Genomic DNA, 17,633 nt, shown 5'->3' with positions numbered 1-17,633 from the left:
TTATTTAATTTTTAAACTTTTTTACCTTTCAACCCCCTATTGTATCTTTAACATGTTTTATTTGAAAGTTGTTTAAGCCATTTCTGTTGTTCCCACTATTTGGGACAACAGAAAGTATACTCAGATCTGTTTGTACATTAGGATATTTATACTTAGATTCAGTTTTGGGTAAAAAAAAACATCACATAACTATGAATATTTAAATAAACTTAAAGACAGGAATCAAAAATACCTGTAAAAATGTAAATGCCTTTGCTTTATCCATCACCAATGACTAATACTAATTTTCATATTTTGATGATAAGCCTAGTTGTAATTTTAAAAGTTTTCTTAACATAATACTACAGAAATAAATATAAAAAATTCAGAGTTGGCATTTAGATGAAAACATTATTCATTTGAACTTAAGAGTTTTATTTTAATTTCAGTAAAATGTAATAGTGTATATATATTGTTTTATTCTTGTGGTTAAAATCTCTCTTAGTATTATACTTTTACCTAAAGTGAATTATATAAAACATTTCTTAGTGAAGAAAGAAAATTAGGTAGCCAGAGCCCTCATTTTATTGTTGTATTTTAGAGTTTAGGTTAAACATTGAACTAAAATATTATATAAATATATATGGAATATATATATATATATACACACACATACATTTGTGCTATATATCATCTGTATATAGAAATATATATTATATATATTGTATATTTGTCTATATTCAAAATAGGATGCATAAAGCACCATAGCTTACTTATCCTTGTGAAGCTGACACAATTTTGTCATGTATCCAAAGACTTCTAAATCTTTGGGAAAAGGAAGAACAAAGACAATTAACTCAAAATATAGCTGGCATTTTTAACTCTTCCACTCCTAATAACTACACATCTGTAGCTTAACCTGACTTAATTTGATAACTATAGTTTTATTTTTTTTAACCATCTATTCCATTTTTTTAATTCTTTGCTGGAAACCTGATAAAATGGGTTATTTCTTGGGGCAAGGGTGACCGAAAATCATGTTTTTCTGAATTATCTAGGTCTAATTCATTACTGCCTTAATAGAAGTAATTTTCCATTGGCCAAGTCTACTGAGCAAAGGAATATTAAGAATTCTAGTGGATTTCTACTGGTCCTCTTTGCTCCCATTTTGTAACCTCCTCAGGAGCTTCCCTTGTGTAATCTGAAACCTGCCCTGTACATGAAAGGCAGGGAGAGACCTAAGAAAGAGGCAGTCCACTCTAGATTGGTAGGTGGCGGCTTTAAGAAGCAAAGGAACTTTCAAGGCTTGTCTTGGGCAGCTGCAAGACCAGTAACTTTTGCACCTACCCACCAAGTCTTAAAAGTTTATACAGACTCTTTAACTGGGTCCAATCACGTACACAGTCCAGATGGTCTCAACACCATATTACCATTATTTCAAAGCCGTGTCCTTGGGTAGCTTCCAGCTTGGGGAAGACAAGCAGAGCACACATTCCAAGGTGGGGCGTGGGGATGGTGGTATGAACAACCTCCAAATGCGCTGGTCCAGCTTGCAGGTCAAACTGGAGGTCGTGTCTTTTTGATGACCTTTCTCAACAAGCAGCATCCCAGTTCATGCTTGGTAATCAGAATTATTCACCTTGGCTAGTAAGTACAATGACCCCTTTTTCTGCCTGTTGGTTCAGTGGTATGAGATTTCAAAAATGTTAGTGAGTGAGTGAGGAGTCAGCATCAGTTTTCAAACCACTGGAGATATGAAACTTTTCCTAAGGGAAATAGTTGTTCATTGAGCACAAAAACATCCAAATACTCCAATCAATTTGATTCAGGATTTGGAAGAAAAATATCTTAAGTAGATAATTAGTTGTAACAGTGAAAGGGACCACATCTCTGTCTTCTGCCTGGTTCTTGGACCCATGTTGTTTCGCTAAGGAGTAGATGTTATCACATCTAACCTATTAGGCATGGGTCCTATTACTAAGTCTTTAGTGTATTCCATTATTCTATTAAACCTGCTTCTTCTGTGTATTCAAACTAATGAATCCTGTACATGTTGACCTCATTGTTGTACTCACTTTACCATAACTAAGCAGAGATATTCTATGGGATTACATGTTGATGGATAAAGCTCTTTGTAAGATCATGAATGATGATGATGGCCGAAGCACTGCAGACAGGAAGGGGATTTAATATTCAGAATATATCTAAACCCATGAGAACAAACCTGTACTCCCTTCATGATGAAACAGTCCAATATATTCAGCTTTCTTGCAGGTGGCTGGCTATTACCCCCGAGGAAAGATCCTCTATCGTGGCTTCATGTTAGTAGTTTAGGCACTTATTAGTGACGGTAAACAGATCATTTATGGCGAGGAGAAATCCATGTTTTAGTGCTAATGAACTGCCTCTGTCTTTACCACCATGGTCAGTTTGTACATGGACCCACAGTGTAAAAATTAGAGCACCTACGGAAAAGGGTGCACAGATGTCCACCGATTACTCATAAATGACCACTATAAAATTTCTATTCTCCCTGAGTCTTTGGATTTCTTCTTCAATACTCCAGAAATATTTTATAGTATCTTTCTCATTGACTAAAGGTCATATTGGAGTTCAGGATGTAATTAACCAACTTAGTTCACACAATTACCTGATGCTTAAACCCATCCCTAATACTGATTTGGTGTATCCACATCAATACATTTGGCCTGCCTAGTCTCATATTTTGTCCTCTTTGGTCAAACATCTCTTAGCCCACCCCCATATATGTTCCCGTAACTCCTGCTGATACAAATTGGAAAGGCCATGTTATTCTTTTAGTGTGTAGTCTACTTTGTCCCAGACCACTTCTTGTACTTTTCCATTTGGGCTATGCTGGGGTTCCAATTCTTAAAGGTCTTAAAGGCCGACGGCAGAATGAATAGCTATAGTTGTGAATTTTGAGTAGACTAAGCAACTCCTCATGAAGAAACTCTCTCTTGTGAAGTCACTGGAAGGATTTTATGAAGAAAAAGTCAATTTCCTCAGACAGAGAAGGGTAAACTATTTCTAAGACAAGAAACACTGAGTTATTTTGGAGATCAAAATTATCACCTTCATCTGTGTCTGCCCAAATGTTTTTATCCAGTATCTCAGTATTCTACTCTTTCCCCTATTTATTTATATTCAAATGTGAGTTTAATGGACTATCAATTCTGCATCCCTGAAAATAAGTCTCTTGGTTTGGTTCATAGCTGCAATTAACAAGTTTTCTGATTTTTCATATGTGTTCTAAATTTTGTATTCAAGACCTTTATACTGATTCTCTTCCACTCCCTTTAGGAAAGTTAAAATAAGCTAGACCATGTAGAATGTTTATAACTGCCACAACTACTGCTTCTTTTAACTCCTTGCCTCCACCTACACTCCATTCCATGCCAGTAGTAGTGATGTTTTTTGTATCAATGCTGCCACTATCAGTGTTCCATTTGCTCCTGGCATAGAGGTTATCCATGTGCGCTAGACAAGTATCTGATAAGAAACAGGCAGTGTACTCAGAAGGAGTAATTTAAAATGCCTTAATGAAGAGACGGTTTATAAAAGTATAGGCAGGAATGGTGAAGTACCCTGAGGCTATCAACAGAGAAGCGCCATTAATAGAAATACCCCGTATCCACTATCCAGTATCTGCCATGATTGTTTCATCTAAGATTCTAATTGTTAACATTTTTTTATAAATTAGAAACAGAAATTACTATTATATTTGTTAGATATATTATAGTAAACTATAACAAAGATTGTGTACTCCAAGTGTGTAGCAGCTAAAGTTAGGTTTTTTCCTCAGTTGCATATATCTAAAATATGTGACTTCAACAAGACAGTTATTTTTCCCTCATAATAGGCAAGACCTAGACAGCCTAGTGGTGATAACATGTCTAAGTCCAGAAGCCTTTAGAGACTGAGGTTCCTTTGTGCTCAACAATTCATCCCTCATTAAAGATGCTGTCCACAGCTCCAGGCAATAGGAAGAAAAGAAAATAAAGTCTTCATTTGAACTGTCTTTCATGGAGTGTTCTTAGAAATTTCCTTGTGACACTTTCTATCACTTCTATTTTGCTAGAACTTACTCACAGGCCAGATCTCATGAAGACAGACTGAATACTATGTATTTCTAATCTTTGGTGGTTATATTTACAGCTAAAGAGTTTTCTTACCATATAAAGGGGAACACCTTTATTGGAGTTCACTTAGTTGTCTCTGACTCACAACAACACTGAAAAATTCTAGCCTAAGGCAACATAAACATAAGTAGGAAGAGATCTAGATAAATATTTTTGAGTTTTATATTTGACTCAGCCAAGCCATTGAAATATCATTCAGGAAATATCAGAATAGGGAAAATAATTTTCATACAAATAGTCTATTATAAATATACTCATACTTGAAAGAGAGCCTTAGTCATTACTTATAAAATTTGTAAAAAATAAAATGCTTGAATTGCCATTAATATACTTCTTTTCTTGAAACCATCATTATATTTTTCATAATAAGATAATTTTCTAATTCACTAACATTCTACATTTTGTGCAAGTAAAAATCTAACTTTGCCTATGGAACTTAATACTTAATATTGGTTACATATATAAAATTTGGTGAGTTTAAATTATCTCTAAATGATTTAATATTACAACATCATTTTGACCACTCAAGGGTATAATTTATCTATTGTGAATAATAAGAAGAATTAAAATGAAATCAATAATGTCATCATGATTTAATAAAACAAATAGTATATAATGGAAAAAGTCTTTACAGTAGGATTCAAAATATTAAAAAATCTTCAATATCATTAACAACATCGTTACACATGTCCTTAATTATTCTAACATTAGATAATAAAATTCTGCATTCTGATGTTTTTCTGCTTCTATTTCTTCTTTTACTCACTAATGTTTTCCAAATGAATGCTATTTCCCAGATTAAAAAAAAAAAAAATTAAAAATTGTCACGTGATAAAACTTAGGGTTTCCCTTTTTTTCCCCCATAGAGCTATCTCTCCAACATTGGGTTGATTTCTTTTCAGGGAAATAAATAAATAAACAAACAAATAAATAAATAAATACTACGAAGGGCAATATTTAAGGAATTAAGAAGGTTCTGTAATCCACACATCATAAAACCATTAACTATAAATAATACTGTAAAAATGAACCAAAACAGAAAAGTGGCTATTTCTTAATGAAAACTATGAAATTTGTTTGTTTGTAAAAATTTTTTTTGCATAAAGCAATTAGGAAATTTCATTTACCAATTAAATAATATGTTATTCAAGTGTGATTTGTTTCAGGTAAATTATCAAGATAAAATTTGAAAAATAAACAAGTAAAGCAGAAATAAGAAATAAAAACAACCAGGAAATAAAAGGCATTTGCTCAAGAATTAAACTAGAAGTCATCACAATATACAAAAAAACCCCAAACAAACAGTTATATCAGATAAAACAAAAGGGCCATATAATTTTTACTGAAATATGCATCAGGTATCATTGAAATATGTAAATCTCTAATAATTCACCTTTGAAGTAGTTTAGAAAGGATGGCTCTATCAAGCTATAAAGAATTTGAATTACAACACATTTTATAATGTGTGTCTACTCATTGAAAAGTTTACAAAACAGAAAGTATTAGGAAGAATTTACTCTAAAAAACTGGAGACTTGATCTTAGGCAAGAATCAAACATTTGCTTAGGTGTGATTCAAAAAGCTAATTAAATATAAATCTTTTTTATCTTTAAAATAAAATAAACTCATTCCTGTATAATTTTTTCATATTTTGACTGAGGGATAGATCACAATGATCTCTGAGTTTTCATATTTGAAAATGGTCTTGCTCTCCTGATACTATCCTTTATGTTAACTTCTTCAAGAGTAATAGTCTGAGTAATTAAACAGTACACACATTAAAAATCACCTCATTAGTATACACTGTAATGATTCCAGTTGATAAAAATTGGTAAGTCCACATGAAAATATTCATAATTTGTGGTTAGGTGGCCTTGTATACGTTATTCACTGATTCCTACATTCATCCTTTTATTTGCTCTCTTATTTCTTAATTCTTAAAATTCTTAACTCATTCCATGCCACATTCAGTTATCTTATAAACTTCTTAAGCGTCTATTCTTTATTTAGCCCTATATGCACAGGCACTAGATATTTTGCTTATGTGCATTTTATTCAGGAAAAAAACCCTGAGTATTGAAGGGGATGACACCTAAGTCCACAAAAAAGAATTGGACTCAATATTAATTTTGGAAGCTGTTGGTTTGAGACATGATAACCACTACAGAAAATGCAGGAAAGTAACATATAAATGAATATGAATAAGCAACAATGCTGAATGAATAGACTATAAAAATTTTTCACCAGCATTTTTATTTTTATGGAAATACTGTCTTGTGTTTGAATATATTTGATATGGAGAGAATATAGAGCAAATAATTTACCTAGAAATTGCAAATACAAATAAAATAAACAATAAAACATTTATATGAAATGTTTTTCCATATTGAAATATTACTCTAAAATAAAAACAACTTTTTGAAAAGTTTAACTCTGTTTTCAGAAATGGTTTTAGATAGACTTGCAAGTAGTGAATTCAAGAAAACTTAGACAAGGTACGTAACCGCAGATTACTAAATTTAACTGGAAAATCAAATTTCTTAATGTTGAATTTAAATGTGATAATAATATCTTACTTAATAGTCATTACATTAACTTTGTAGAATTTTAAGACATTTAGTTCCTCTTTCCAAATTCCTCTTTCACTCTACTTTTATTAAGTTCTATTCCAGCAGCCACTTTTGATAACTGTTTTGATGATTTGTACTCTTTCTCTATAAAAACTGAGCCATCATTTAGCAGTAGATATCTGTGATAAAATGTCATTTTCATTCAATTGCTAGTTTCCTCCTTCACTTTGAGGTTGAAACCACTTTCCTGGGAGATATTCTTAATTCAACTCTGTCTACAGAAGTCCTCTGCATTATTCCTTTTTCACTTCTAGCACAAAGCACCATTTCCCCTATATTGCTTTTTTAAAACTTATTATCATTGGCTATTACCAGCAAGAAATACAAACTCTTCAGCACTGTTTGGTTTTCAGGTGGTACACTGACACAATATATTTTAAATACACTATTAATTTTAAAAGAAATATATTCAATTGAATGAAACCAAGTATTTTGTATTTTTTGCTCTTTAATGCCTTAACATCTTTATTTTCTCCTTAAAGAATTAATGTGATGAACCGCAGACCTTTTCAGTTTATCATGTTCAAAAGATATGTTTTAGCCCCATTTCATATTCTAACCACAACTTTACATAAGGATTTGTAAGGAGAGTATCTGGGGCAAAGTTGTCCTTATCGTCACAATGAGTTGAATTATGTCCTTCAAAAATTCAGATGTTGAAGTCCTATACCCCAGGATGGGAACTTATTTAGGAATTGGGTTGCTGCAGATATGGTTAGCTAAGCAAAGATGAGGTCATACAGGATTAGAATGGGACTTTAATCCAGTATACATGGTGTGTTTATAAAAAGGGGACATTAGGCTTCACACAATGCCATGTGGAGATGAAGGCAGAGACTGGTCTGATGTAGCAGAAGCCAAGGGATACCAAAGACTGTCAGAAAACCACCAGAAGCTAAGAGAGAGGCATGGAACAAAATTTTTATCACAGTCCTCAGAAGGAAACAATCCTGCCAACACCTTAATCTGAGATTTCTAGCCTCCAAAATAGTGAGAACACAAATTTTGGCTATGTCACCCATTGTGTGCTACTTTGTCATGGCAGCCCTAACAAAGTGAAACAATTGCTAGGCCTTAAAATCACATGAAAATACTATCTTTTTATTTAGTCACTTATATAAATGTCACTTTAAAAGATTAGAATTTAATCAACTAACATTATAATTTTTACTTTGACAGTGTGTTGGTTTATTAAACATCTGTCCCAAATGCTCATTTTCAATATTGTAGATCATTCTGTATAAATATAACATGTAGCAAAACAGTTAAATAAAGAAGTTTTATTTATTTTTCTAGTACAGCCACCCTACACGCCAGGACTTTATCTGACTAAAAATGTTCCCCCTAAATTAAGCAGTTATTGTCTTAAAGTCTATTTAAAATCTATTAATTTATATATTTCTTCTCAATAAAGAAATGGTCAATATAAACAGAGTCTAAACACAGACTTTACATTCTCCTCAAAAATTAACTCAAAATGGATCACAGACCTAACTGTATAACACAAAACTATACAACTCTTAGAAAATAACACACAAAAGAAAATACAAACAATCTTGAGCATGATGATAACTTTTTTAGTTACAACCTCAAAGGCATTATCCATGAATGAAAGAATTGATAGGTTGGACTTTGTTAAAATGGAAGTGTTTTGGTCTGTGAAAGACAAAGAGAATGAGAAGACAAACCATATACTACAAGAAAATACATTCAAAAGACATGTTGTAGGGCTTCCCTGGTGGCGCACTGTTTGAGAGTCCTCCTGCTGATGCAGGGGATACGGGTTTGTGCCCCGTTCAGGGAAGATCCCACATGCCGCGGAGCGGCTGGGCCCGTGAGCCATGGCCGCTGAGCCTGCATGTCTGGAGCCTGCGCTCCGCAACAGGAGAGGCCACAACAGTGAGAGGCCAGCGTACCGCAAAAAAAAAAAAAAAAAAAAATGAAGTGTGGACCAATACACGAATGGTTGATTTAACATTTGTAAATTTCTGTTTAGATAATAAAATGGAAAATTTAAAATAAGACTGTCAGAATGAGTCTTAACATTAAATAACTGTAAATGAAAAATCCTGAGATATGTTTAAGAAAAAATTTATGTCTACTTTGTAAATTATCCTCTTTTTTATCAACTACTTAAAAAGTACAGTTTGCAATAACTGAATAATTTTCGAAAAAGTTACACATACACTACGTATCCACCACTGTTCTGTAAAACAGTAGTTTTACATCAGAGAACAAAACAGAAATTCTCAAAGTCACAGAGCTTACATTACTGTAAGAGAACATAAAATAATAATAAACATAATGATTGACTAAATTTTAGAGCATTCTGGAAGGTGATAGGTCTTATGTCTATGAGGTTCTTAGATCTTCATTTCCCAGCATTTTATGCCTAGAGATGGCTGAATGTACAACTGTATTTCAATGGACAATGTGTACATTCCTTTCCTCAACTGGAAGTTCTTATTCTAATGGACTATTTCAAATTATAAGAGAAAAGGAAAATTCATTTGCAAACACAACTAAATTATTTTAGTTACAGTTAAAAGGAAGTATTTGTTTTTCAGTCTCAAGAGCATCAATTAAAACTATTATACAATATAAGACAATGTGACTGTTAATACAAGAATTTTGCTTTTATTCTGCATTACCTTTCTATATCTAACAACAGATAAACTTTATTACAACACTATTACCAGGGAATATTTTAATGCAATGTGATTATTCTCTTCCTATTTCCTTGTCCCTAACAATATCAAGAATTTCTATTCGACAGTAACATGTGTGTACTGAATGGAGTTTGTGGAAGGTAAGAGAGAATAGAGTGAAAATGAACCAGTACATTCTGATAGTACTTGATCTCTCCATAATAAATATAGACATAGGAATGGACCCAAAGTGTTACTGATATATGTGTGTGTGTGTTATATACATATTACATATATATGCATATATATAAAATTATGTTTTATATATATATATATATATACACTATATATATATACACATTATAGTACTATATATGTCTATATATTTTATATATAGAAACTATTTTTTTAACATCTTTATTGGAGTATAATTGCTTTACAATGGTGTGTTAGTTTCTGCTTTATAACAAAGTGAATCAGTTATACATACACATATGTCCCCATATCTCTTACCTCTTGCATACAGAAACTATTTGAATGAAGTTGTCACAACAGGTAAGAAATTTGTGCCATTTACAGATACAGAAGTAGGAAAAGCAAGGCAAACCAGGTAGACAAAAAGTTTAATTTTGGATATGTATACAACAAATCCAAGCATAAATACCCATATGAATTTGAATTAATTTCATGGACACAAAATTCACAAAAGATAAAAGCCCTTAAAATTTATTTTGATTCACAAGGCTTATGTTGTAGTTACCATTATAAGAGTGAAGTAGAATGGGTATTGGGGATATAAATTGACTAATGATAGAATATTGAAAATTACAGCATTTGAAAAGCTGTAAAAGAGAACACTATTATTAAAAAATATATAAAACATAGCAAGTGAAGGGAGAAGGGCAGGATACCTGGAAAGGAAATAGAAACGTTAAATAAAGTTCTACAAATGGCTAATAGTGTTTAATTCTAGAAGAGTACAATTGTATAAGGACAGGAAAATCTCCATTTTTATTTTGCTACTGGTATGATATTGGATATATTTGCAGAGCAATTTAATAGAACAAAAAGATTAAAAAAAACAATGCATTGACCAGTTTCTGTATCTGAGGAATAAGAGGCGGCAAGTATAAAGTAGTCTTTCTAGAAGTGTGAGTGTGAGGGTAAGCAGGGAGGTAGACAAGTTGCCAGACTAAGGAGAGGGTAGCTTATCTGTTTGTACACATGTAATGTGAACAGTGATACTCCTGCATAATTTAAATGACTAAAGTGACCATACAGAGAATGAAGTTCAAGACACAAGACAAATGTAAACCGACATTTGGAGAAAGGTCCTGTTAGAAATGAGAAAAGAAAGTGCTTCAGGTATATATAAAAGAGGACAAGAGATTTCTTATCATTAAAAAAAAATAAAAATAAAAAACTTTTCAGAAATAAAATCATTAAATATATTTTTTTGAAAAAGTATACACTTTCTGATTTGAGAATGGGGGTAGAAAATGGACTTTCTTGCAGAGAGAAGGCATAGCTGCCTTGAGATACACCAAATTTCATCTAGGTCTGTTTCATATTTTTATTTCTTTGGCCATAATTCCTCTGCATTTATCCTTTTCCTCCTTAAAAACTCCTATTTATTTTATAAAATAGCAATAAGACATAATTTCCTCTGAATACCTTTTTCCCCTATCTTAACACTTCAAATAAAATGAATCTCATCCCTTATTCTCCTTTCACTCTGTTATATGTATCCACCAACACACAACATATATTTTGGTAACTGTAACTGGTCAGGTTCTAAATTAACTGGTAAATAAGGCAAACATTGGTTGACTCTCCATTCCTTTGCAGCCTTGCAAAAATAGTCTAAGGTATTACCTTTATTACTGATAATTATCTAATTTGTCTTTGTAGTTTATTATAAAAGAAAGACTTTTTTCCCCAGGAAATACAACACTGGACCTGGATGGAATTCAACCTCTCTATACTCTTCAATTTCCAACCCTTCAGAGGAAGAATTTTCCTGAAAGATCTGCAGAATGTATTTTCTCTGCAAATAGCTTGCTTCCAAGAACAAGACGATGTCAAGAACGTTAGCTTCATATACTCTACACAGCCATCATCTACTACAGTCACTCATCTGGCCTTCAAGCCATTGCTAAGGCCTACATGACTTTGGAATAGGTCCCTCTCTATAGCAGACCAAAATCAAGACCCACACTATGTCAAAACTTAGTCACCTCTCTATATGACAGCAATCCAAAGAAGGCCAAAGAATTCTCTAAGAACAACCAAGGTCAAAGTGTAACACCTTTATGTTAAATTTTTACCTTTATGGGTAAATGCTAGTAAATGCATAGTTACAATTAAATTATTTCTACTATTTCTCCTCTTGTTGCTTAACTTTTCATCAGTAAATTAAAAACAAGTTTATCAACCAAGAGTGGTATAAAAGAGGAGCTCTTGGTTGTTTGAGGAGAACAAAGAATATTGAAGAAAAAAAAGTAAGGTACTAGCAATTATGTTTCCTGTTTAATTTTCAATATTCACCTGTAATCTGTTAAATGTTGGTCTTTCCCCAAAAGAGGAAAGAACCCTGCCCCTTCATAAATCTTGTAGTATAGAAGAGTACAATGTTGAGCAATGCTCTAGCAGACCTGTTTTAAAAATATAATAAAGTAGTGCTTCAGGCAGAAGAAATATGGTCCCAGAGGGAAACACAGTAATGTAGAAATAAATGAAGAGCAACAGGGATGTAACTATACAATTAAGTTAATATTCACTTAAAACCAAGTTAATGTTGTATACAGTTTAAATATATATAGATACAGAATTAATTAAAACAATCACATAAATGTTGAGGGGGTAAAATGTTTTAAGGTAATAATATTATCTGAAAAGTGGTAAAATTCCTCATTTAAATGAGGATCTAATATGTCAAGAATTCACATTGCTAGGGTAACACTCAAAGAGTAAAGAGTGTACATTAGTACTAGTAGAAGGGAAAATAGAGTTTTAAAAATCTTGATTAATCCCAAAGGAGTTAATATAGGGGAGAAAGAAGGCAAAAAGTCAAGACAAATGGAAAATAAAATGTAAGACAGTAGACATAAATCCAAATATAAGAAAGATAACAATGTATGTCAATGAATTAAATATTGCAATTAGAAGACAAAACTTGTCTGTCCTAGTATCTTCAATTAAACCAGAAAACAGAACTAATAATAGATTTTCATTGTTTCTTATGAACATCTTCATTGTCCTAATTTTCTGTTTATTCTTTTCTCTATGCAGATTTCCTACCACATGATGATGAGATTGATAGGGAACTGTCAAAAGACACAGTATATTTTTAATGCTAAGTTATATGAATATTCAAAGATTTTGACTCAAACCAGACTTTAGATAATCAGAATTCAAACGTTCCATGCTATCCAGATTCAATTGTTCCCATCAGAAAAAGCCCATTTTTCAAAATAAAGATGTCCCATGCATGGTATTCTAGCCAGGGTCACTCTCTTAGTCACTCTACACTTGAGATTCTGGCCACATGTTACCTATTCATCATACACAAGTAACTGGCCCCAAATGACCCTAACACATTTCTTTTTTTTTTTTTTTTTTTAAAGGCAAACAAGATAGCTTTCATTGGCAAATATTTATCAGTAGTTATTTTATACAAAACACTGAAGCAAGATTGACATTGGACTATTCAATGGACATAATTTTGTCACGATGAAAATATTTCTGAGAGTCTACAATAAGCCTGGGAAAATCAAAGGTCAATGTCTTCATTAGGCCATTCCTTAGCAAAACTAGATTTCAACCTTGAATGTGATTTATTACATCAAGCTTCTCTACCTTTTTCTCAAGTTCTGCCTTGAGTCTTTGCCAGACTGATTTTCTTTTTGTCTAACTTATGAAGTTCCTTTATAAAAGCCTGTTAATTTTACCCTTAAAATTATGTTATACCTATCCTTCCATTTTGTGGAATTAAACTAGGTTCGTTCTTCTAAGAGTGATCTGCTTGGTGATCTCCTCTTCCTTCATCTTCTATCATTTATTTTGTTGCCAGAGTAATCTTGCTTACACCAGTACTGTTTATCTCATCTTATCCTACCTCATCTCACCTTATCTTGTCCTCTGCAAAATAAATTCAAAAATTATCTTTTCCTGAATTTGGTTCTCTTCATAATCAGCTTTCAACCTGCTTTCCCACTTTCCTACTTTTACTTTTCCTATACTCCTCCATCTTACCTATGATGTGTGAAAATTGGAGTAAAATTGAATATGCTCCCTTTACTAGAGTTGAACAACATCTGATGCTATAACAGATTATATCTCAAATATCAAAGGTTTAACACACACACAGGTTATGTCTCACTCATATAACTGTCCATCATGGATATTCACTAAATGGTGTTTTCCAAGCAGAAGCATCATGTAATCAGGGTCTTTCCATTACACAGTTCCACAGTCTCTACGGCTTTGAAACTTTCGCTTCCAGCAAGAACTTGAAGGAAAGTAGGACAGTTTTATGCAAGGGCCTGGATATGTTCCCCAGGCTAAAACTCAGTAATATGGATACACTCAACTGCCAAGGAGGCTGAAGTGTGGTGTACTCTTACTGGGTACCAAGGAAGAGTAAGAATGAGATTTCTGTGAAGACACTGCATTTGTACCACAATGCCATGTTCATATGTTCTCTCCATAAAATATGCTTCCTCCTAAATCTTCCCCTTATATTCTCTATGATTCAGTATCCAACCTCATCACTTTCATAAATCTAACTTGATACTTATAACAGATTAATTGAAATTTATTTTTGTATGCATCAGATCTTTCCTAATAAATTGTATTATTCCTTAGGTCAAGTATTGTATTTTAGCTAGTTGTTAATCCCACACATCATTTACTATATTTATTTATGCATGGTAGGTATACAATAAAAATGCTTATTAATTATTCTTCCCTAAAAGCAGAATTTTTCCAGGCATATCAGAGAGATCTTTGTTTCAATTAATTATTTTGTATGTTTGTTAATGACAAAATAATTAGTAAAAATATAACAAATATTCAATGCATCCTGAACAAAAATAATCTCTTAATTAGAATATGTTTTTTTCCCCACAAATGAATTGGCTACAAAACATTTTATAAGCCACTGGAAAAAAATCCCCATTCATTCTTGTTCCAGATTTTTAATTAGTTCTGCCACTTTTGTTTTCTTCAGTTAATTTAACTCTCTACATATTGAAGCAATTATTGCTGCCTACTCAAGCACATTTGTAAAATTGCTACATATTATGAATATTCATGCCAATATATGAAAGTTAAACTGGCCAGCAAAGGACTTGTACCAGAACATTTACCATTAGACTGATGTCTCATACATAAAATATAACGACCCATTATCTCACAAACATACACACACATACTTTATGTATGTACAGAAATAACTAAAATGTATGAATATAAACGTGTAAATATTAACACAGCCATTCAAAGAGTTTCGAGAAGCTATAGTTTAGTTAATGCCATGACATTTACTCTTAAATAAATGTTGTTAATCATCCCCTTAGATAGCTCCATTATTTATTGAAATAATAGAATGCAAAGCAGAGCAAAATTGTGATAATATTCATACAAATGAAAATATCTAAACAAAACTTGACTTGAAATGTGAGCCAGGTAATTTGAAGCCTCTGTTGAAGATGTTCAATAATATTAGGAAAAAGCTCAATTTTACAAAAAATATTTTATTGATAGAAAAATCTTGACATCTAGTAAATAAAATCACAAATATACACTCATTTTTAAAAGGTTAATTTCTAACAAGATGTATAAATGGTTGGAAGGATAAAAGAATTTGATGTGTGTAATAATTCACTAGGACAATTAACAGCAATTGATTTTAGTGTTAAACTAGAAAATACATGGTATGAATTTTCAGGAAAGAAAGTTTGGGAGTCATGTATCATATATTAGGGTGTTTTATTTGTTTGCTGACCAGTAAGCATTTAGAAGTGGATATCATCAAAAAACATTAATCGTAGAAATAAAATGATCACATCTGTGGCAAGGGTACCATCTGCGGAAGAAACAGGAGTCAGAAAAAAACAGAAGAAAGGCCTACGAATATGGCAATATTAATAAGTGTTCAAAATAATAAATGGCAGATTGCTATCAGTAGGAAATTGTCAGGCAGAAAATGGCATTATAGATAGAAAAGAATAATTGTGAGTTGGTAACTCTAAAATTGGGTAATAGGATCAGCACTTATATTTTTAACTGGATAGAAAATTGAGAATTAAGAAGTTTTTAGCAGGAAAAGTGATTGCCACTCTGTTAGCCTTGTTGAAGTTACTGTAGATCATCATCTAGGAAAGGCAAAACTATGGAGGAGACAATAAAAAGATCAGTGGTTGCCAGCGGTTGGGGGATGGATGAATAGGCAGAGCACAGATGTGCTTTAGGGCAGTGAAAATACCCTGTATGATATTATAATGAAAAGTATATGTCATTTTACACTTACCCAAACCCTTAGAATGTACAACACCAAGAGTGGACCCTGACTTTGGGAAAATATGGACTTTGGGTGATTATGATGTGTCAATATGGAATTATTCCTTGGTAAAAAATGTACCTTTCTGGTGAGTGATGCTGGTAACAGGAAGCTTTGCATGTGTGGGGGAAGGAGGTATATGGTAAATCTCTGTACCTTACTCTCAATTTTATAGTAAACCTAAAACTGCTTTAAAAATAAAGTCTTAAAAATTAAAACAAAAAATTTTAAAGGTATACACTGAGCTGTTATGGGTTGCTACCTCTGAGTAGGGAAATGGAAGTGGGGGTGTCTAAGGGAATATTTTAAATGTGGAGAAACAAAACTAAGAACAATGATTCTGTATGGTTTTCTTTTTAAATTTACCTGCTATTTGTGTTAACACAAATACAAAAGGGTTTTAAAATGTTCTAACACATTGCACAATGGCACTGACTACAGTAGTTAAGCATTCAGTTTTAGACTCAGACTGAATAGACATAAATTCCAGTTTCAACTGTCTTAGCCTTGTTTCTGCAGGCAAACAGCATCTTTAAATCTTTGTTTTCTCAACTACAGAATAAAGATAATAATCACACTTTTCTCAAACAGATGACCTGGATATTAAATCAGTAAATCATGGGAAGAATATAATATAAAACAAATATTCAAAAATGTTAGTTATTTATAATGTATAAAGTAAATTTTCATGTAAATAAGTATTCAATATGTTAACATTATTGTAATGTATAAAGTACAAATTCTGAATGTTTAAGCCTATTATCATTTTAAAAATTCATTTGAAGTTGTCCTTTACTGCCCAAGTAGGTGTCTGCTCTCAGTGTTATTTTACTTTATTATGTATCTGTTACGGCATCAACAAAGAGCTGAAATAAATTCCACATGTCACACATTTGGCGAGTTGGGGTTAGAATCTGAATTCAGTATTTCATGCCATAGCCTATGCTTTAACCAATACATCCACAGACACACATGTATACAAGTATACACGTACTTGCACTGTTCTGCCTCAAATTATCTCTGGGTCTTTCTTATACATCCTCTCTTTATATATCGCAACTTAAATGTTACCTACCTGGCTAAACAAAATCACAATACCCTTCCTATTTTTTCATAATACTCATCATGAACTGTACTTTTCTTATATTATCCTTACTTATTGTTTGATTCTTCATCTTTTCCACCTAAACATATCTTTATAAAAGAAGGGAGGAAGAATATCTCTCCACTGCCTATACATGAATCTGGCACAGAGTGGACACTTGGTATATCCTGTTCCATGAATAAATACAAGTACATAAGGGGAAAGTAAAATTATTCCTTTAGTGGACTGCATTATTATCTTCACTTATTTACCTTCCTGCAACCACTCTTTGCCATGATACCATGTAGACCCTCCTTAGAAAAGGGCAGTTCAACTTGGTATGCAGCTTGGGCTATTAACATGAGACAGGTCTGACAGGGTGCCAGTTTTCAGCCTAGTTCTTAAGAGATCTTACAATTTTTCACTTTCAAGTAAAAAGTGTCTGCCATCAGCTGAAATCTTTCTAAGGACATACATTTAAATTCCGGTGGACCTCAGGGTTTTTGGCCTGAGCACCTGGAAATGTGGGGTTATCAATAATTGAGAAAGTCTGTCAAGGAGCAGGTTTTG

The sequence above is a fragment of the Phocoena sinus genome, chromosome 4 (genome assembly GCF_008692025.1).
Source record: "Phocoena sinus isolate mPhoSin1 chromosome 4, mPhoSin1.pri, whole genome shotgun sequence".
Lineage (NCBI taxonomy): Eukaryota > Metazoa > Chordata > Mammalia > Artiodactyla > Phocoenidae > Phocoena > Phocoena sinus.
The sequence above is the reverse complement of the archived record's forward strand: the minus strand, read 5'-3'. Positions refer to the sequence as shown.